This window comes from Podarcis cretensis (assembly GCF_951804945.1).
Source record: "Podarcis cretensis genome assembly, chromosome: 11".
NCBI lineage: Eukaryota > Metazoa > Chordata > Lepidosauria > Squamata > Lacertidae > Podarcis > Podarcis cretensis.
Window position 1 is genome coordinate 3,735,175 of NC_137180.1, and position 22,855 is coordinate 3,758,029.

The following is a 22,855-nucleotide window of genomic DNA, read 5'->3' on the forward strand; positions in this document are numbered from 1 at the left end:
TTTAAAATCCAGAGGAAGTCTAGAAGGGGTTTAAAGACTTGAGGGAATCCATATTCAGTTATATAATATTTTCAGTTTTCTGCCCTATAAGCTGGTTGAATTCACATCCACACCACAACCTCCCTCAATCTGATTCAGTTTTCCTACAGTTGCCTTTGAAATCTAAGAGAGTTTGTGTACTGGTCCAGTAAACGCTTCCACTGCGCAACCAGCAACAGTTCTCTTTGCAGAGCATTGATTAAGTCCAGTGCAGGGATTCTTGTTGCAGTACAAGCTTCAGAGTCTCAGCAGCAAGGAAATAACGACACAGGGAAGCCTGTCTTTCCAAAGACAGGTTTATTGCAGAAAGATAACAGAAACACCTCCAGAGCTTTCAGACATTTTTGCTTCACACCCCCCACAGGCAGAGAAAACAAACACTCTTTATATACTGAGCAACTTAACAACTTAACGAGCTTGACTACTTAAAGTCACATGACATTGCTAACTTGCCAGCGTCTTAGGTTTCACACCCTAACAAAATCTACATTACAGAATTTTTTTGTGGGGCTTGAGGCTACCAGTATTATGAATTTTTTTACAGCCCATGCTGGCCTTCTATGTTATTGAAACAAATGAAAAGTCAAAATTGTAAAAGGAGTAAGATGCCTTCAATTTTACATGCATCAACCCAAATGGATCATGTTTTTGAAATGTGATATTTCTGAAGGACTGTTTGCTTTATTTGACATTCAGCAAGGTCTATTTGTTGACCTAAGAAAACAATGTATTTTTTTTTAAGAAAAAATCAATAGAAGCACTGTCTGCAATGCCAAAGCTGAACTTTGACAACTGCATCTATTTTCATTCTGCCTAACACTGTCAACAAAATGTATTCCCCAGACCTCCAGAGTCTTTTAAATACAGTGATCCATAAATATATGAGCATTTGACCCAACTCTAATCTTTCAGTACACAGGCAAAGTTCATCTCATGGCTCAGGAAAAACGCTGGACAGAGTAGTAAAAAATGAAATAGAGTATTTGAAAAATCTAAGCTTCCCAAGTGGAATTTTTGAGCTATCATAACTTAATGAGAACATCAGTGTCAGGCAAGAGGAGGAGGCATTGCAAATGCTGGCCTTCCTTACTTTCCCCTTAGGAAACCGATTTAAAAGTAAGATGATGTGTCTGAATACAGCTTTTTTGGATGCTGGTCAAGTCTGGAATTACTGGGCTTTTGCAAGAAAGAACTATTTAAATCCTTGTTGAAGACAGTTGCCTGCTTTATGTCATTTTGAGCTCTTACTTCAGAAACACAATGTTCTTGTTACCCTTTAACATGCTTTTCGCATCGTGGTGCTTGTTTACACAGGGATGGCAATAGTGATCAAGTGAGGTAATGCATTGAGCGCCATATAGGACTGAAACTCTGCATTTTACTCTGGAGAGAGGTGAGACAACATTTCTGGAGGAATGCTGGGAGTGTGTGCAGTTGTGAATCCATAATATAGTACTCTCATTGCAGCTAAAGATGAGTGATTTGACTTGACTGTTAATCTTAGAAGACCTGGAATGATATGCTGTCAATCATTTTAAGGTAAATTCACCTTTCTTGTAAGTTTCTCAGTGTTCGGAGAAGGAATTTACTTTGCTCCCGGTAGTGAACTGCATTTTAAGACTGACTAATTTTGGTCTGCCTCTAAGTTTTAGTGAATTTTGAAAGGCTGCCTTCCTGACATTAACTTCCTCAAATATGCTAAATAGGTGGGTGGGACCAAAGGTAGAAGTGGGTGGGGCCAAAGTGGGTGGGCCAAGAGAAGTAAAAGAAAACAAACTTAGAAAGAAAATACCCTCCAGATAAATAAATTAAAACAAATAAAGAAAAAATAAAGAAAATTTCCAGCACTCCGCTACGCTGCTGCTCCTGCATCCTTTACATGTGCACACACAGTCAAGACTCAAGTTCCTAAAGACAACTGAAAGATTTCAACCCCCATGAAAATAAAACCAATATTTGTGGGGGTTCCTAAAACCATTGCACTTTATAGACCTAGATTTCCACTTAAAGCAGCAGGAAGGGGATTTCCTTGCATTGGAAAGGCAGGTCTGCTGGGAAGTGCAGCAAAGACATGGGGCATCCTATGCCCTCCTGACCTTCAACTCAGAGAAAGAGAAATATGCTTTTCTCTGGTGGTGGCTGCACATTGGAGCAAAACCAATATTAATATTCTTCATACCTGGAGACAGAGCTGATGGCTGCTGCTGTGGGGGCAGGTGCAATACGGATTTACCTTTAAGCTGGCACTGCTGGAGTAGAGCCCAACTAAGGAGGGAGGAGAAAATTGTGGTGGCAGCAGGTCACCCAACAACACTGTTCTTCCCTGCTGCTCCCAGCAAAACCCTCATGGATTGTGGCTGCCATGTCAGGTGCAGCAGCTTCTGCAGACCTCCCTGGAATTCCCTTAGGACAGTCCTTGGGGAAGAAATCTGCTGCCCCCTTACTGCCCAGCATTCACGGTTCTGCTCTCCACCAACATTTTACTTCCTTGAGCAGATTCACAATGCAGCAGGAGAAGAAGAAGACAACGACGGGGACCTGTTCCAGAAGAACTCCTACCACCCAGAACAGCTGCCCTTCTTCTTCCATGCCTGATGCCATGTGACTGATGGATGGGCATGATTGGTCAGAACTGACTGCACAGACCAAATTAGGCATATAGGCCAGAGTTTCCCCACTGCTGCTTAAAACACTATACTAGCCCTCTTATTAAGACATTACATATCTTCCAACATTTCTCCCTTGCAAATAAAGACATCCTAATCCATAATGATATTTTTACTAATTATACCCCATTCATCTGACTAGGTTGCCACAGTCACTCTGGGCACCTTCCAACATATATAAAAACATAATAAAAAAATAAACATTGAAAACCTTCAGGCGGCTCAGGGGTCAGATAACTCCATGCCCTCCAATATTTCTTTGATGAAAATAGGGACATCCTAAGGAAAAGCGGAACATTGCAGGATCAAATCAGAGACCAGGACTGCTTCTCTACATCAGGGACATCCCTGAAAAATAGGAACACTTGGGGGGGGGGGTTGATATTATGCCATGTTCTGAATATTTCCTTTCCTTCTGACTGTGCTTTTAGGCTTTTTTCTTTTTGTCTCTAGAAATATGCCACGCCCTCGAGCCCATGCCTTCTTCTTCTCCATGTCTTTGCCGCTGCACTGCTGCCCAACTGCTTTTCACTCTCCTCATCTCTTTTAAGATATATTTCTCTTTCCTAGCACGCACTATAACCCATTATCGTTTCTCTGCTCCAAATGAATTATAAAGCCAAGGATACTTCAGGTTTAGGATAAATGATGAGAAAGTGGTTTTCTGCTAGATGCTACAGAATCCCTCATAAAAAAGAGAGCCAGCAACTATGACAGCAGTGCTATAAATAATGGCTGCAAACCAATGTCGGTTATAGAAAGCAAAGAACCACAGGCCTCTGATACTCAGTAGCAGAACTGCTATCAACATTAAGGCAGCAGGATTTTCTTTGGCATGGTTTAAACACCCTAAAATTGGGGTCTTGCAAAATTGGAAGAGTTAGATATTATTTTACCTCATCCATGACTTTAGCCATGATTCTTCATGTTCAACTCAAACGCTTTAAAGTTTGGAACACTTTAGTATCCCTAGATCAGAAGTTTTCAACCTTTTCAAGTCCATGGCTCCCTTGACCAACCATATTCTTTCTGTGGCTCCCCTGTGGGAGAACTGGGGTTCTGTTACGCATAAGGGGGGATTCCCCCATTCGACCCTGCCCCTTTTGGGGGCTGTTTTTGGCGTGCGTGTAAGTGGGAGTGCATGTGTTGATGGGAACCCAAGCAATGCCACTGCTCTGAGCAAACCAGCCTGCCTTTCCCAAAATTAGGGTGCACATGGGGGGGATGCTGGAGAGGGCAAAACAATAATTAAGTTCAGAATCAGGAATATTTTGTTACTGCACCGAAGGAAAGTGTGAGACACACCACACAGGACACACATGCAGACATAGTCCTTTCCTGCAACATGCTCCCTGTTCCCATAAAGCTGGTTGACTGTCAAGGAGGAGGGGGTTGCCTGGGGGAGAGGTAGAGAGGAAGAGGGAAGTGGGATGTTGGGGGTAGAAGGAGAGAGGAACACAGAAGACACTCTTCACTCTCTGAGTTATTTTTAAATCTCTCCTTGTAAAACACACACATCCAGGCACACACACCATCAAGCTACTTTGCTATTTTCTTGCACTTCCCAAGCCCTTTGTGTAAAACTATGGAACTGTTACTTACTGAAGCTGGGGAGGATTTTAGTTTGTGGTGGTGGGAAGATTTTAAGAAGAGGCACATGGGGGGGGGGGGAGGAAGAGTTGCAGGAAGATAATAGGCTGCAATTTCATGAAAGGACAGCCATCTGGGGCTCCCCTGAATGTTCCTCAAGTCACCTCAGGGTCAAATTGTGCATAAAAAAAATCTCAACACCTTTGGTTCCTCTAAAAAAACAACCCCTCAACAACTGTGTCCTGATTTTCACTTTTGGAGATATGGCAACCCTAATTTTAGTATACAGCATTTTCAGTCATACTCCCAGGGTGGTTAACATTTGATGGCATATCTGCCAATCACCCATTCCCACCACCCTTCTGAGTAATACCCCTCCCCACCTTCTCACTATATAGAAGGGTCTGGAAACTTCTGTTTCAGTGTATCTGAAGAAGTGTGCATGCACACGAAAGCTCATACCAAGAACTAACTTAGTTGGTCTTTAAGGTGCTACTGGAAAAACTTTTATGTAATTCTTCTGCCATATCTATTGGTATACTTCATTCTAAGCACTTGTGTTGAGCTGTGAATTTATAATCCATAATTTCAAGATGATAAAAAGGTACTTAACATTGGTTGTTGAATGGATGCATTCATTTACTCATAACAGGGTATTATAGCATTGCTACAAGTTAATACAGCAATATAACAAACTAATTCTTCCTAAATGAAACCATAGTAAAAACATGAATAAACCTGGTATCACAGATTCATTGGATTATAATGTGATGTGCAACAGTGCACACTGAGACATGAAAAAGTGAAAATAAAATTTAACAGCCACCTGCTTGATGTACACAAATGGCTAAATCAGAGGCTATCTGAGCAAACCATAAAATATACAAGAAGCACTTATCAAAGAACAGCTAGCTCCTTTTTTTTTTTTTTGGAAGTGTGCACAGGTCAACATGTTCATGAGAGTTAGAAACCAAAGTCAGAACTGAAATATGGGAAGTAGTTGCAACTTTCACTGAAAGCAAATGGAACAAAAGAAGGTATCTGATGAATATTATTCAGTTTTCTGACATTTTCTCCTCCTTTGTCCATTTTGTTTGAATAAAACATACAAACTTTTTAATTTTATTCTCTCTCAATTAATTGACACACTGTTAGCACAAGTATTCTGACCCACTGGTTATATTACAAGAGGCAATAATCACAAAGACTTAGAATAATTTCTGTTATGTTTGAGGCACAGATGGCTTCTTAGGTATTACAAGCATGTCCTGATGTCTATGAAAAATTAATGTCAGAACTAGGATATGTGACTTGGTTCTTAGAAAGATGCTAGTCTTCCAGAGTCATTTTGGGAGAATTGCCGGATGCAGTTCTACACTCCTATTTCTGCATAGTTCTCTAATTTTATATTTTCAAGGCTGGAAACTGTAAAATCAAGGCAATCCCAAAGGCCAGAGAAGGCGTCTTTTGCTGTCACTGGAAACTAAGGATAGCTTTACACTGTTACATCAGTGCAGGCGTAGATGACCAGAAAGCCTAATGTGAACCAGGCCGTACGTAAAGGGAGTAAGCAGCCATCAGGATTGATGAAGCATTTCCTATAATTTTGAAGGAAAATGTAGCCAATCTGCTTTAAATTATTTAATTGCAATGGTTCAACAACCAGCAGTGGAGTGTTAATTGTACATTGAGCCTTTGACTACAACATGTCTACTCAGAAGTAAGACCCGCTGAATTCAATGGAACTTCCTCCCAGGTAACTGTGTAAAGACTGTGCAGTCTTATGCTACAATCCTAAGCATTTTTACTCAGAAGTAAGTCCTTCTGAGTCCAATAGGACTCACTGTTATGTGCTTGATCATTCTCACTTTCCATTATTATTATATATATACCTTGGAGCTGAGGAGAGCGTTTCCTGTGAGAAGTGCTCTGGGGACAAGTGGGAACGGCCTTTCCTTAGCAATACTGTATGTGAAGGGGGAAAACACTCAGCCATGCATGGATGGAACTGTCTGATCCTGTGTCTCTCCCACTTGGTCTCTCCAGCTCAAAAACTTGTGCTCTGGAAAAAAAGTCATTTCAGAGGCTCAGAGGAACTTTGCAAGTTGGGGTGTTCTTTACTGCTTTTCTTTGGGGGGGGTAGTTGGCTTGGTGCATATTACCATACCTGCCTTCTGAACATAAGAGGAACGGGGCTGAAGGAAAACACAAGGAATAAATAAAAATATTATATAAAAAATGATATATTGGTCTTAGCTACGCCCAAAAAAAGGTCAACAAACCTCCCTAAAAAGCTCAACAACTTTGACCTGAACCCCCCAAAAAGGGGTAGATTACTGCCAGTTTTTTATTATGTGAGTAGATCACAGTCTGTTGGGAGTTGGACGTCCCTGTCTTAGGGAATTTGAACATCTATGCCGATGCAACCTTACAAGGGACTGCTTGGGAGTTTGTGGAAAGCATGGCCTTCATGGAGCTGTCTCTGAATATGTTTGGCTAAACTCATAGTTACGAATATGCCTTAGACCTGGTGTTCACCTCTATGGATGCTGGCGATCTGACACTAAGTAAAAGCGAAACGAAAGAAGTGCCATGGTCAGATCACTTCCTGATGCAACTGGACTTCTCCACAACCCTTACCCTCTGCAGGGAAGTGGGACCGATTCAGATGGTCCGCCCCCACCACTTAATGGATCCAAATGGTTTCCAGAGAATGGTAGAGGACATTTTATCCCATGTTGATGGCCTTTCAGCTGATTCCCTGGTGGCCTGCTGGAATGCGGAGTTAACCAGGGCTATCAACTGTCTGGCTCCGAAGCGCCCTCTCCGATTGCATGGAGCCTGGACAGTCCCGTGGTTTTCTCCAGGGCTGAGGGCGATGAAACAATCACTGAGACGGCTAGAGCGCTGGTGGTGGAAAACTCATCCTGAATCGGACCGGACACGGGTTAGAGCTCAAAGTCAAGCCTACCAAGTGACGACAGAGGACCTTCTTCACTGCTTCTATTGCATCTGCAGAAAACAGCAGCAGGAGATTCTTTCAGGTGGTTCGCAATCTAACAGAACCACCTTCGCCATCGGAGCCTGGTAAGGACCCCAAGATCTCCTGCAATAATTTTTCAAAGTTTTTTGCAGATAAAGTCGCTCAGATTTGAAAAGAGGTAGACTCCACCATGAGAGCAGGGCCAGGGCGGGAGAGTGCTAGAGTCCTGTCTAGTCAAGTTGTATGGGATCAGTTCCAATCTGTTACCTCCAAGGATGTGCACAGGCTGCTTGGATGAAACCAACCACCTGTCTCCTTGATCTTTGCCCATCCTGGCTCATAAAAGTGGGTGGGCTGGGCGATAGGCTCTGCGGGGTGGTGAATGCTTCCCTCTGAGCCTTCCCAGACCCACTGAAAGAGATGGTCATTAAACCAGTGAAGGCGGTGAAGGTCCGGTGTGAGTGTCTGGAGGCGGTTGGAAGATTGATGCAGTGGCTAACAGATTGAGGTTGAATCCTGACAAGACAGAAGTACTGTTTTGGGGGGACAGGCGGTGGGCTGGTGTGGAGGACTCTCTGGTCATGAATGGGGTAACTGTGCCCCTGAAGGACCAGGTGCACAGCCTGGGAGTCATTTTGGACTCATAGCTGTCCAGAGAGGCGCAGGTCAGTTCTGTGTCCAGGGCAGCTGTTTACCTGCTCCATCTGGTACACAGGCTGAGACCCTATCTGCCCACAGACTGTCTTGCCAGAGTGGTGCATGCTCTAGTTATCTCTTCCTTGAACTACTGCAATGCATTCTATGTGGGGCTACCTTTGAAGGTGACCTGGAAATTGCAATTAATTCAGAATGCGGCAGCTAGACTGGTGACTGGGAGTGGCCACCGAGACCATATAACACCGGTACTGAAACACCTACATTGGCTCCCAGTATGTTTCTGAGCACAATTCAAAGTGTTGGTGCTGACCTTTAAAGCCCTAAACGGCCTTGGCCCAGTATACCTGAAGGAGCGTCTCCCCTCCCCACCGTTCAGCCCGGACACTGAGGTCCAGCTCTGAGGGCCATTCTGGCAGTTCCCTCCCTGCGAGAAGTGAGGTTACAGGGAACCAGACAGAGGGCCTTCTTGGTAGTGGCGCCCGCCCTGTGGAATGCCTTCCCATCAAGGAAATAAACAACTATCTGACTTTTAGAAGACATCTGAAGGCAGCCCTGTTTAGGGAAGTTTTTTTTTTTTTTAAACCAGCTGAACTTTTATTGTTTCCAAAACCAAAAATGAAAACATTGCTCTGTTTGATGAGTGGGGAGGGGCTTGGAAGGAGGTGTGGTCTTGTATAGAGAGGGGTGGAGTAAAAGGGGGATCTGGATTGGAGGGGTGGGACAGTGCCATGTCTCTCTCCACGCTGGAGGGTTGAGGGAGGGAGTGGGTGGTGGGGAAGGGGCGCCACGGGTTGTGCAGCTTGCTCTGTCGCCCTCTGGCCTCTCACTGCACTGCTTGCTCGTTGGCGCTGCTGCCAGAGTCCTGGGGCTTCATCACGTCTGGGAGCTCCGGGGGGCTGGAGAAGGGATCAATGTGGAGGGGCTCAAAGGCATCTTCACTGGCTCTGAAGGCCAAGCCAACTGTTGCTGGGGCCTGAGGTCGTGCCGTCTGGCTGGTGAAGCCACAGTCTCCGAGGGTTTTGCTGTCATCCAACAGTTAGTCATCCTTGTATAGCCTTTGTTCTTCTGGGGGTCTCTTAAGTATCCCCTCAACAATTCTTTTCAGCTCATACACCGTACTGGACTCCTTGGCGTCTGTGAAGATGGTCGTCTTGTGACGTCGGATCATTAAAAAGACGTCCATCTCTGCAGCCGCAACCTCAGCCCAGACCCCCCAGAGAGGAAAAAGCAGCAGAACCCCCCATTTAGGGAAGTTTTTAATGTTTGATGTTTTATTGTGTTTTTAATATTCTGCTGAAAGTAGCTCAGAGTGGCTGGGGAGGCCCAGCCAGATGTGTGGGGTATAAGTAATTTGTTGTTGTTGTTACAGTGGTACCTTGTTTTACAAACATAATCAGTTCTGGATGTCCGTTCTTAAACCAAAAACGTTCTTAAACTGAGGCACGCTTTCCCTGAGGAGGCCTTCCACAGCCAGTGCCCTTCCACCTATCAGATTCTGTTCTTAGACAATGGTAAAGTTCACAAACCAGGACACTACTTCCAGTTTTGTGGAGTTCGTAAACCGAATAGTTAGTAAACAGGGCTGTTCTTCACAAGTGAACAACACAAGCACGCTGACACCAAACTACATACATTAAGCATAATAGAAACACCGCTACCCGACCCCACCCCCATCCATCTCCCCTCCCTCCACTCCCCTTTCTTTCCCCCCCTTTTTTTCTTTTTTCTTCTCCCCCTAATGCCTCAACAAATGAAATGGATTTGTAAAAATGTTACATGGGGGGAATACGAGGCATTACACTTACACTGTAAAACAAGAAAACCCTTAATAAAAAAAATATTTCATGGGGAAAAAACAAAAAAACAACAACAGGGCTGTTCTTAAACCGAGGTACCACTGTATTATTATTATTATTATTATTATTATTATTACTATTATTATTATTATTTTATGCCCTTTAAAAACAAATCTGTTGAGGTGCGTGTGTGAGAATGTGCACAGGTGTGTGTATGCAAATGTGCATGGGGGTGGGGTGCCAAACTGAGTCTTTGACCTGGGTGACAGAAAGTCTAGTTCATGGGTAGGCAAACTAAGGGCTGTGGGCCAGATCAGGCCCAATTGCCTTCTGGATCCGGCCCGTGGATGGTCCAGGAATCGCTTCATGGATCGCCAGTGCATGTTCTTTCCCTCTCCCTCACACGGTGCCAGTGCCTCCTCCCTCCCTCCTCCTGGCTTCTCTCTGCCCTGCCTAGAGGAGGAAGGGGGCTGGGCTTTGTTGGTGCCAGCAGCAGCAGCAGCAGCGCTCGAGCAGCCGCCATTTTAAGCAGCCCCTCTCCGGAGCCCTTTTGCGCACCGCTCATCGTGCCTCCGTCACTGCCACCCCCTGCCGCTCACAAGACACAGGTAAGCAGCCACCGGGGCTCGAGGTTCTCTTGCATCACCTCCCCAAAAAATATAGTTTGGCCCCCCACAAGGTCTGAGGGACAATGGACCGGCCCCTTGCTGAAAACGTTTGCTGACCCCTGGTTCACCCTGCCTTTGTTCCCCTTAATGGCCCATCACTCAGTTGATCACTTTACTAGGAAGCTAGCCTGCCTTATAGTTTAACACTTACTGGATCCAGGGGTTAGAAGGGCCTTGGCATACAGCCTAATTCCCCACCCCTGCAACTCACAATACTACCACTATTCCACAGGAAAAGGAACCTGGAAAGAGAAGAGTGCTCAGGACTACCATGTGACTGGCTAAGACGGAAAATAAAACAAAAACAGAAGCCAAAGTTATTAGAGGCAAATATTTAACGTAGACAAGAAGGCTTCTGGGACAGAAATTAATGCTTTTTGCTAGGAAGACGAAACAATCTATTCTATCAATGGCATTTTCTTCCACCAAACTTTCTTCCAGAAAATCCTCAGTTGCATACTCCTATCCTGTCCACTTAAATCCCATCTTGGATAATCCACTGGCTGAAATGTCTCTTGTTTGAGCCCTTCTTATGTTTCCCTCCTAAAACTCATTTAAATGCAAATCAATATCAAAACACTTCCTCAGAATTTGAAATACTCTCAATTCCTTTATTCTTTGTGCTCTTCCAAGGCATCCTTTTCATCTGAGTGAGTTTAGATTCTGTTGTAAACAGATAATACGATAGCATCATTAACATTTTAATACCATTTGATTATTTTTTTACTAGCTTACATACAGGTTTAGATTCAACTTTATGGATTGTGAAAGCTGGGCACAGACTCTAAACACAATGCGCTTGAAAGCCATGCCCAGCAATGCATTTTGGGGGAGCCATAAGCCATCAGAGTTATTCCCCCAGCCACACACACCCATTAAATGGAAAGCAGTTTCTTGTTTCTTAGCCAAATGAGAAATTTATATCTTATAGTCCAAAGGAACTTACTTTAATAAATTATGGATATTATGAGCTGTTCTACACTCAGCTTAACAAATAGTCAAGCAGGAAGTGGAGCACAATTGCAGTGCAAATATAGAATTTACTATGGGCAGGAGTCATCTAATGAGTCCCATCCCTGGAAGCCCTGTACAAGGACATCTGCTTGGGCAAGAGGGCTTTCCCCGCTCCTCCTCTGCATCTCCCCCCAACTGGCAAGGGGGATCATTCCTTCTGGCAAGCTGAAATACTTGCACTGGCAGAACAATCAGAGAATTGCAGAGTTGGAAGGGACCCCCAAGGACCATCTAGTCCAACCCCCTGCAATGCAGAAATCAGAGGAATAGGACATTCCATTCCTCTCTGGAATTAGCTGCCAAACAATGCCTCACATAGCCCCCTGCTGATATTATCTGATTATCTGATATTTGGGCTTGCCACCAAGCATTCTCGTAGTAAGCCCATCCCTTTCAGATGTTCTGTGCAATGAATATGTGGGGGAGAGACTGCAACAGCAAGCTCCATCCCTAATCCACAGCATTTTTTTTACTGCTTGGTGATATTTTTGTCTTTAAAGGGCTGAAAAAGAGCCTCTGTGCAGGACTGTATATGAGAAGGGCTCTCGCTTCATGAAATCAGGAACCTTGGAAAAGCAGGGTTCCCACCGTGAGGGGCAGAGAGGGGCCACCATGCAAACAACTGCACACACAGGGACTATTTGTGAAGAGCTTTGCACGACTGTATGAAAACTAAGTGCACGGCAATCCCACTTCATCCCCCCTTGCATTTATTATGTCTCTTATGAAGCCTTAGCCAATCACAGCTCTGTTGTGTATATACTTTTCTGATACCCACAGATGTGAAGAACTTCCCCCATTCTCTCACTCCATCCCAAAGGGAAATTTGGGGAAATACTTGGACTGGGTTTCTGGAATGGGTGAAATGCTTTTTAAGACAACATGTTTTTACTTCCTCAAAATATATACAGTATGAGGATTTTGGTGCCCAGAACTGGACCTACGTTTCTGAGGGTAAGAGCTGCTCGACTGCGGAACAGACTCCTTGGGACTCTCCTTCCTTGGCAGTTTTTAAGCAGAGGTTGGATGTCATCAGTCATGGATGCTTTAGCTGAGATTCCTGCATTGCAGGGGATCCCTTCCAACTTTACAATTCTACTATTCTTTTCTCTATACAGTATTTTGAATGGATATCTCTATCTATCCATGTGTGACAACTTCAGATATCTGATCAAGGGGTCTTGGACTAGCCAGCAAGTTTATGCCACAATCAATTTGCTAGTATTTAAGGTGCCACACAACTCATTACTGAAGGAAAGTGGATGTACCTTGAAGGGAATATCAATCAAGAGAAGCCTGGTTTCACAACCAAATGCAAATTTTATGAGAGAGTTAAATTTCATTCAGAAATTGACCAACTTCCCATCATTGATGAGGGTTTTTGAGGCTGGCCAGGCCCCATTAGGCTGCACGCACACAGCTTTTTAATTTATTTGTAGCTAGAGAAATGGATCTTAAGCTAACAGGCAGGGCACCAACCACACACACAAAGAGCTGTGAGACTTACTGGTAATTAGTATTGGGAAAGCACTTGGGAAGCCTTTGAGGAAGGGGGCAAAGGTAAGGCAAATTATTATTAAGAAAGCATCTCTGTGCAATTCCCACTGCAACAGAGCATGAACTTTCCAATGACAACTCTGAATTAATGCATGATTAAGCCCGCACTTACACACTTATCTGGAAGCACGTCCCACTGAACTCATCATCAACCATTGGGTATGATGGCTGGACTAATGGGAACTAGAGTCCCGCAGGTTCCTCATCCCAGATTTAAATATTTATTAGCCCCTGGATATCAGGCTGAGCAGGCACACAGATAAACCAATCATGGTCTTCCTCATTATGGTAAGATGTGTTGTATTTCTGCTAGAGTTGGCAAACTAATTCTGCCTTATTGTGTGGCCACCAGGGAAGCTTTTCATTAAATCCCTATAATTAGTGTGGCCATGTGTCCTATTTTAGGGAGCTCAGTCCTCTACTTGAAGGGTTATCCTGTTTAAAGACAGAGAACTATAAGAAGGAAAAGGAGGGGTCTTATTATTGCCCATCAACTATTAGCACCTGGCAGGCATGCTGATTTGGTCTCAACATTGGTAGGGGGGCATTGCACGTGCATGACATCACATGTGCAATGCCCCTGCCCCAGTCCGGCCAGGACTGCCGGGACGCATCCCTTTGAGGATCACCAGAGCACCTTCCCAGAAGGCACTCTGACAATTGCGGTGGGATCTGCTTTCCATACTCTCTTCACAAGTGTAGACATTATTTATATATAATACTACTCCTCTTCCATTCCTGTTTGATCTATTCCTTTTGAGTAGGCTATACCCATCAAGAGTCTTATCCCACCAGGTTATAGTAACACCTATGAAGTCGTATTTGCCAGCCATCATTCAGAGCTCAAGTTCTTCTTGCTTGTTTCCCATACTCTGTGCATTTGTGTAGAAAAAACTGAAACCACAAGTTATTCCTCCACACACTGCTGCCTCTGTCCCCTTCTATCAGGAGTAACCTGCCACCACCACACATCTCTTCCTTCTCTGTTGAGTGGCAGGAATCATGTACCCTGTATCTTCCAATGCCACTAAGGCGTGTTCTGAAGTCTGTAACTACTATGCTTGCTTCTCTGGCTGAGAATCAGTGTCCAAGGTGAGGGCATGGAGTTGACTTTGTACCTCCAATGTCACACCATGGCTCCTGACAGTCCCGCTTTTTTGTGCCTCTTGTACTGAAATGACATTTAGATACCAGGTGACATTCCACAACTGGTGAGCCAGTACTGTGAAGTCTTTTTCACTTGTTGCTACCTGCCACACCACACACTGCTCCCAGAGATGGCAACCTTGATTGGGTAGGAAGATGTGGAAAGAGGCAATTCTTCAGTCAGCAGGGTCCTAAGCCACGAAGCATTTAAAACATTTTAACAAGTTAAATACTTCTTGAGGCAGCTCCACAGAAAAGGGGTAGGAGCAATCTATGGACATTTTTACTAGTATTGGAATATGCCTCTGAATAACAGTTGTGGGAATCACAAATTGCACACAGGTCCTGCTTGCAGGCTCTCCATAGGCATCTGGTTGGCCACTGTGAAAACAGGGTGTTGGGCTAGACGGGCCTTTGGCTCTTCTTGCTGTGTTAGCTGACATCTCTCTGAGACATTTCTCCCTTAGCATATCACTCGGAAGACTCTTCCATCATGTTTCACCTCAGCACCCCATTAACCTTCTGTCTTGCCCATGGCCTTATGCAGTGCATGAAAGCTCTGAAGTCTCTTTTCCTGTCATAAAATGGACACAGCCAATTTTGCCATGCTGTGCACATAGAAAATGCATCATCAGCCAATGAAATTAACTGAAAGTCATCCACAAGTATATTTATATGCAGCTTGTCCAAAGAAGCTCAAAGAAGCTCACAAAAACAGGAAGCTGTGATTAGACAGGTACCATAAAATAGTCCTAAGTATTTTATTTCTTTATTCCCATGTATTAATAATATCCCACCTTTCTTCTATCATGGAACCCTAGGCCACAAGTGGTCTCCCATGCAGGCGCTAACCAGACCAGGTGGTGACTTCATGTGCTTTCAGACCATACACTGGCTAAAGAGCAAGGCATTTTGTACAGTACTTCAGATTGCCGTTAGCAAGCTAAAATTCACATTAACAATTTCCCCTAAACATATAAAAATATTCTAGGCATGATTAATGAGCCACCTTCAGCCACTAGCTGAGGACAGCAGGGCCGTGCTCTCCCAGTCCAGGTGGAAGTGAGACAGAAAGCAGAGGCTCCGTTTTAGAAGACAAACAGCCAAACGTTGACAGAAGGAACTATTTCATCATACAACAGGTTGTATCTAATGCTGTGTGTGTGTGGAGCTTCACTTGGGGTGTAATGCCTCCTTCTCCTTTGTCTGCACAACTTCCAACTCTGCGCCAAAGGGCCCCCAAGCCTTTCCGACCGTCCATCTACTTCTATTTTCTGCAACACCCTAATTTGCATATATTGCAGGAATCGGAATGACTTCTAGTTGCCCTTCTAAAATAAGCCAGTGGGGAGGCCAACCAATTAAATATTTTAATTTAACTGCTTTGCTGTGTTATTTTTACATGCTGGAGTGGGTAATGTTTTAAGAAGTGCCTTGTACGCAAACACCACAAATGAACAATTTACTGTTTGAGAAACAAATCAAGTCACACCCTCTTTTACTAAGGTCTGCAAGTCGCAATAAATGCATCAATAGAGAATACCCTTTTCACAGCAGGCAGCACCAATTAAAATCCACAGTTTTAACCTGTAACTGAGTGAATTGATTAATCACACTAATTAATTGATTGTGCCTTCAGCCTTCCTATTGCAGTAGAATGAGCTAAAGAGAAATACAGCCTTATTACTTCTGAGCTGATGGTCACTCATCTTGTGTTCTAAGTAATTCTAATGTGCAAATGAAGTTGTTCCACCAGAAGACTCCTTAACAACCCCTGTGTCAAACAAGTAGAGGTCCACAGAGGTAGAGGGACACAACGTTATAGAATCCAGCCTGACATAAATTTTCTGGGAGACAAAAAAAGATGTTGCACAGAACCTCTGCTATGACCCAGCACTAAAGGATCAGCAGGGAGCTCCTCCACAGTCAACCAGCAAGGGGGGGAAAACCCCCAAAACAATGGTTGAAAGATTTAGAGGTCGCTATGGTTCAACAGCAGGGGCAGTCTGCTACACTGCCTGCTGAGAAGTATGTTTGCCACATGAGGGAGAAGTGGAGTGTCAGGAAACTCTTTATTTGTCATATTGGGGTACCCTGAGGATGCTCAATAGCAGCAACTATAGTTTTAAGCTGCTGCCCTGCCTTGATCCCTTTATTCAGAAGAGGCAAGTAAGCCTGGCTGCAAGACTTAACGCCATGCAAATGCATTTAGGACTAGTGTACCAGAGGGTATCGAGGAAAAAACATAACTCCAGCTATTTTCAACTATTTATAAATTTATAAAGCTGCTATTTATAAATTATGCCACAGATTATGTCTCTTTAGTTATGGAATAATCTCATGTTTTGAGCCCAAAGCCAGCATCCAATCAAGGAGACAATTGTTTGAGAGCACAATGGTAGTCTTATTAAAATTCAAATAAAAGCAGTAATTTCCAAGTTGTGATGATGATACCTAATATACTGGGCTTGGTTTAACCAAAATTAGGCAGTTTTTAAGTCAAACAGATTATAGCGGAATAACTAATTGCATGCTCCAAGGTCCACCACTGCTCCACTGTATTCATGATGGTGCTATGATCTGAATGACAGCGGCACGTGCTCAGGGCTGACCCACTCATGAGGCATAAGGAGGCAACTGCCTGAAACAGCAGAGGCTGGAGCACAGCAAGTAGGCAGTGCCTGGGCTCTTGCTTGCTTGCCTCATTGGCTGCTTTTCTTCTTCTCTTCCCTTCTTTTAATGGCTTGCAATAGCGCACCTCTGCTTTCCTTATCTCTCTGCTTCACTTTGAGCAAGGGAAGGAGGTCCTTCCTTAGAGCAATGCATTCTGGGAGAGATGCCCCAGAAGAGGGACTGTGTTGCCGCCACTTTTCCAATGTGTGTAGACATTCTCTTTTAAAATTATTAAAAGTTTCTTCCTTTCCCCTTGCTCTGATGGGTGCCCTGCTCATGGTGAGAATTCACCACCAGAAGCACATTTGTAATGTAAGAATACATTGTAATAGATTGAATACCCTTTTGGTTTGTTTATTTAATTAGCACTTTATTCAAATTCATGAAAAAGTCATTGCTGTTACTGAGAGTAACTGTTCAATGCCAGTTCTCATATTTCAGAAATGGTAACTGTGATAGGCTGCAGCAAATGAAGGCAATTGTGGAATGATCTGGAAAGTGTTTGTGATACCGAGAAAGTCAAAAACCGTGGCTGGGTTGATTGACTTCTAAAGATAGAGTTCTAAAAAGGAGCCTGATGTTAGTTTCCCCCTTTGTTAAGTTTCTTCGTTGGAAGAACTGTTTTTTCTCTAAACAGAGCAGAAGCAGAGAGAGAGTGATGAGAGGTCCAAATGTGGAATGTGTTAATAAAATCCTTTCATCTGTTGGGGACAACAAGGAAGGGGAAAAGGAATGGAGTGGCGGATATTATGTTTGTTTTATTTATTTGTCTGGCTCTAACTGACAGGGAGTTGACAACAGCATGACCAAATTGTTTGAGAGAGAAACAGACAGGCTAAAATGTTTGGTAAGTGACACTTCGGGTGGGAGATAAATACAGGCATCAATGAAACTATAGCTTCTCCAATATCTCAGACCCAACTGTGATCTTGTATAGTATGTGCAAAAATGTGTTGAGGTCTGAGTGTTCATGAATGAAGAAGTAGATTTCCATTTTTAAATTACAAATCAATTTAAATTACAAATCACTTTTAATTCTCATGGAATTCAGCCTCAGAGACAGAATCACTGAATTTCCCTGATGAAATCAATGAGATTTATATGGCCTTAACTCCCTAACTCCACTTGAGTTGCTGTTCCCCCTATAGCTATCAAACAATAAGACATCCTTGGACATTTTATAAAGTGACTGCCTGCACAGCACCCGCTCTATCAGACCAGGAGACCACCTAGCCCAGGGCCTGTGTTCGGCATGCTGGACTAGGTAGGCTCTGATTCCAGATTTTAAAGGATCAGTGGTAATTGATGGGGAATTGTCCTGCATGGAGCCCTGACGAATAAACAGACTGGGTAGACATTGCTGGAGTAGATGGACAAATAGTCTGAAATGGTACAAGAGAACTTCCAATATAGATTAGTTCCTAGAGAGTCAAAATTCATACAGGAACTTAGAGGGATTATTTTCATAGTTCTATGTATTTCACTATACATAGTAAGTAATGAAATTGCAAAGCTCCTCATTTGTATTTCCTAAGGCTTTTCTGTTGGGTAACAGAATATTCATGTCTGTTTTACATGCACTGTATTGGATTAAAATACCCCAGGTCTTTCGACTAGAAAACACAAAGGGAAAAAATGCATTGATTCAATATGGCCTCACCACAGCTGTGCTGACAGCATCAAATAGAGTTGATGACAAAACAAGCAAGTAAACTGTGAAGGAAAGATAGTGCAGTGCAGAGGAGCAGTCAAGTTGATGAGCACACAGTTTACTGGTTCAATCCCAGCTCAGCCGTGAGCTCAGGGAAGGCATGGCTTTGATAAGACGTTCGAAACCTACAACCTTTGTCTTTCCAAACCTATAACCTCATTGTAATAATTCTGGGCTATCACTCTGCAGGACAAGTAAAATGTTGATGAGAAATGATTTGGGCTGTTAGGAACATTACTATGTGAATGCTAAGCATTCTCATTATTATAATATTCATTGAAAATTTTACTGTTTTCCTCTTAATAGTGGATCATTATCTCTGCATCTCTGGTGAATAGACTTCATTTAGACTGATTTTTGGGGGCTTTCTAAATTGGACTGAATCTCTTGTTTCTCTCATGCAATCAAAATTTCTGATCCACCATGCTGAATATGTAAGAGAGGTTTCTCTCTTCCTGTCTTTACAGTGCTTCCCACTGTGCTTGCCAAAAGCATGCCTGCCATTGGGAACTCACAGAAACCTCTGAAATGGGGTGCTTCTGGGATAGAGAGGAGGTAAATCTGCATTTGCCAAGGATCCTCAGTCCAGCTACCAGAAATGAGCCCAATCCAGTCTTCTCTGCTGTTTCAGTTGGAGCTGGTGCAGCAACAACACAAGACCAAAGTCTCCCCCAACACACCTTCTGCCCTAGCTAGCTCTATTCAGGCCTGCTACTCAGGGTTGGGGGGTGGCATATTGCATTGGTGAAATTGAATTTGTTTACTTACTATACATTTTGCCAATCATTTTTGTGTTCTTTTACTGTCTACGATAAAAGTAACAAACAGAGTGCCATAATCATCACACATGTTCAGTAGAGATCAGCAACCATGGCTATTACTTGCTCTGATATGGTAAGTAAGAAATGTATATCAATGAAAAAAATCTGAGAGCTTTCAAAGGAAACCTCAAGGCAAAGAGACCAAAAGCTCAATAAATATTCACTCCTCTCGGTCATGCTGTTAAATGAAATATTGTATTTAAAGTATCTTAGTATGCCCTGAATCCCAGCATAACAAAACACAGTGAGTGCATCTTTAATCAAATGGTTCCACTTTTATCTTGTGAAGAAAAAGAAAAATAGAACTTCTGAGATCAAAGAGTGGAACCATTTGGGCTCAGGCAGACACTGTCTTCCTGTTCCCTTCCTGGTACAGAAGTGGGAATGCAGGCTTGCTATAAAACATTACAGACCACCCTTCTTGCCATTAAGACACCTGTTATTTTCAAAATTATGTTTCTTCAAACTTGCTTATATTTCTAAACCTATCGTGTACAGAATAATTGCGTAAGAGTTTGTGAATATTATGTTACAGGATCTCAAAAGCTGGTACTGATTTGTGATGCATGGTTCTGTGTAAAAGAAGGCTGAAAGGAAAGCAGAGAAATACAGAACGTATTTGGTGTGTGTGTGTGTGTGTATGTGTGTGTGTGAAGTAGGGACCTTTGGCTCACTAGTCCCACTTAACTTCTAGGCATGTGGCATAGGAATAAGAATTCACTTACAGAAGTGGTAGAAGTCAGAATAGTTGCTTAAGCCTAACAGCAACAATTATAACTCATTTCACATGTATAGTTTCCCCCTTTTATACCCTGTGTTCATCCCTGCGCTACGATCATACTCAAAGTGAGATAAACACAATGCATTTATTAGTCAGATGAATGGCTCATAGAAGGTTCCTGAATGCCAGCTTGATCACCTTTTGAGTCACCTCATAATTCTGCAGGTCAGCTTGCTACATGAATACATTACATTAGTGCTCATTGGAAGAGTCAGTGCAATGGGTTGCAGGGTCTTCATATCATAGTTTCCCTGTTTCAGAAGGCCTCCTGTGACAATAAGTCTTAGGATGATGGGGCAAGGCTAAATGCACCCTTCAAGCCTTCATATGCATGTTTCTCCTTCATTCAGGTAACACCATTGTTGGATTCTGTGTGTTTGTTTGTTTTTGTGTGTGTGCGTGATTCATTCGTTCCAGAAACAGAGAGAAGATACAAGAAGCAGCAGAAAGCTGAGGTTGTTTTGACTATGCAAGGACATTTTCCGTGGGAACTGTTCTTTGGATGTGCAGTTTCTACAGGAAGTTCTGATAACAAAATTCTGTGTAACTTGTGGTTCTCTTGCCTGTGACTTGTGGCGGGGAGAGAGAGGCTTGGATTCTAAGTATGCCTTTACCATGGCTGTGGTGAATGGTTGTGTATATTTGCTACCAATTATACAGTGGTACCTCAAGTTAAGAACTTAATTCATTCTGGAGGTCCATTCTTAACCTGAAATTGTTCTTAACCTGAGGTACCACTTTAGCTAATGGGGCCTCTTGCTGCTGCTGCTGCACCGCCGCATAGAATCATAGAGTTGGAAGAGACCACAAGGGCCATCGAGTCCAACCCCCTGCCAAGCAGGAAACACCATCAGAGCACTCCTGACATATGCTTGTCAAGCCTCTGCTTAAAGACCTCCAAAGAAGGAGACTCCACCACACTCCTTGGCAGCAAATTCCACTGTCGAACAGCTCTTACTGTCAGGAAGTTCTTCCTAATGTTTAGGTGGAATCTTCTTTCTTGTAGTTTGGAACCATTGCTCCGTGTCCGCTTCTCTGGAGCAGCAGAAAACAACCTTTCTCCCTCCTCTATGTGACATCCTTTTATATATTTGAACATGGCTATCATATCACCCCTTAACCTCCTATTCTCCAGGCTAAACATGCCCAGCTCCCTTAGCCGTTCTTCATAAGGCATCATTTCCAGGCCTTTGACCATTTTGGTTGCCCTCCTCTGGACACGTTCCAGTTTGTCAGTGTCCTTCTTGAACTGTGGTGCCCAGAACTGGACACAGTACTCCAGGTGAGGTCTGACCAGAGCAGAATACAGTGGCACTATTACTTCCCTTGATCTAGATGCAATACTCCTATTGATGCATGATTTCTGTTCTCATCCTGAAGCAAAGTTCTTAACCCAAGTTACTATTTCTGGGTTAGCGGAGTCTGTAACCTGAAGCGTCTATAATCTGAGGTACGACTGTACTTTTATAACCTGTCAAGTAAACTCTACACTTGACTGAATTCTTATGGTGTCCATGAGTGTTTATTGCCTTCTGTGTGTGACCTCAACCCCAAAGATGCCTCTTTGTGATAAGGAGCTGCACTGAGATGATACTCTGCTGATTGGGATGCCGGCACACTGCAAATCATGTGAGAGGAAAGCAGCAGACAAACCCCTGGAGGAATGTGGCACAAAAAAGTGGGACCGTCAGGAGCCATGGTGTGTCTCTGGAGCTACAAAGACAACTTGGATACTGATTATCAGCCAGAGAAGCAAGTACAGCAGTTACAGACCTCAGAACACACCTTGGTGGCATTGGAAGATACAGGGTACACAACAATTCCTGCTGCTCACCAGAGAAGGAAGAGATGTGTGGTGGTGGCAGGTTACTCCTGACAGAAGGGGACAGAGGCAGCAGTGTGTGGATGAGTGACTTTTGGTTTCAGTTTTCTCTACATAAATGCACAGAGTGTGGGAAACAAGCAAGAAGAACTTGAGCTCTGAATGATGGCTGGCAAATACGACTTCATAGGTGTTACTGTAACCTGGTGGGATAAGACTCTTGATGGGTATAGCCTACTCAAAAGGAATAGATCAAACAGGAATCGAAGAGGAGTAGTGTCAGAGCTGCCCGAGGTCCCAGCTCACAAAGGACCAACGCCAGTTCTTGTTATATACAAAAGTCTTTATTGAAGATCAGTTTCGATTTCAAAGCCGCGGCGCGCAGCTCTACGTCTTGGAGTCTAGACCGCTGAAGCTCCGTCTGAATCTCCTCCCCCCCAGACACCTGTTTAAGACTCTAGCCTTGCTCCACCTCCTCCTCTGCTCTTTCCTCCTCTGGGTCCGCCTGTCCACTGGGGTCTTGCCCTTTCTAGACTCTTCTGACGCTGAGTCCCCTGAGTCTTCCCCCTGCCTCCGGTGGGCTTTAGGACCTGGTTCCCCATTCAGGTCTTCTGCTGTCCCGCACGCCTGTACATTTGAACTTGGCGCGCGCGCCCAGCCGGCAACCTTCCTCCTGACCGTTACACTGCTCCTGTCACTGCTTCCCCCTTCGGGGGGGCCAGCTGGATCTGACTTCCCCTCCATTCCCTCACTCAGCGATGGAGGCGTGGTCAGCCCTGACTCATCTTCTCTCCCTACTGGAGGAGACGCTGGCCCTGATACATGGGACTCCTCCCCCCCCCGCTACGCTCTGGTGGGGAAACTGGTCCTGATCTCCAGCTGCTGCTTTGGGAGTCCCCGCTGGCCCCTTGCTTCTGGTGCGTCCCTCCTG

At 43.9% G+C, this 22,855-nt stretch overlaps 1 pseudogene across 1 annotated transcript; it reads right to left on the reverse strand.

Annotated features, from left to right (window-relative positions):
- Positions 1-8,575: 8,575 nt before the first annotated feature.
- On the reverse strand, positions 8,576-9,171 carry LOC307226145 (elongin-B pseudogene; annotated as a pseudogene). Its single transcript has one exon. The product of its transcript is annotated as an elongin-B pseudogene (transcript).
- Between the last annotated feature and the right edge of the window lie 13,684 nt (positions 9,172-22,855).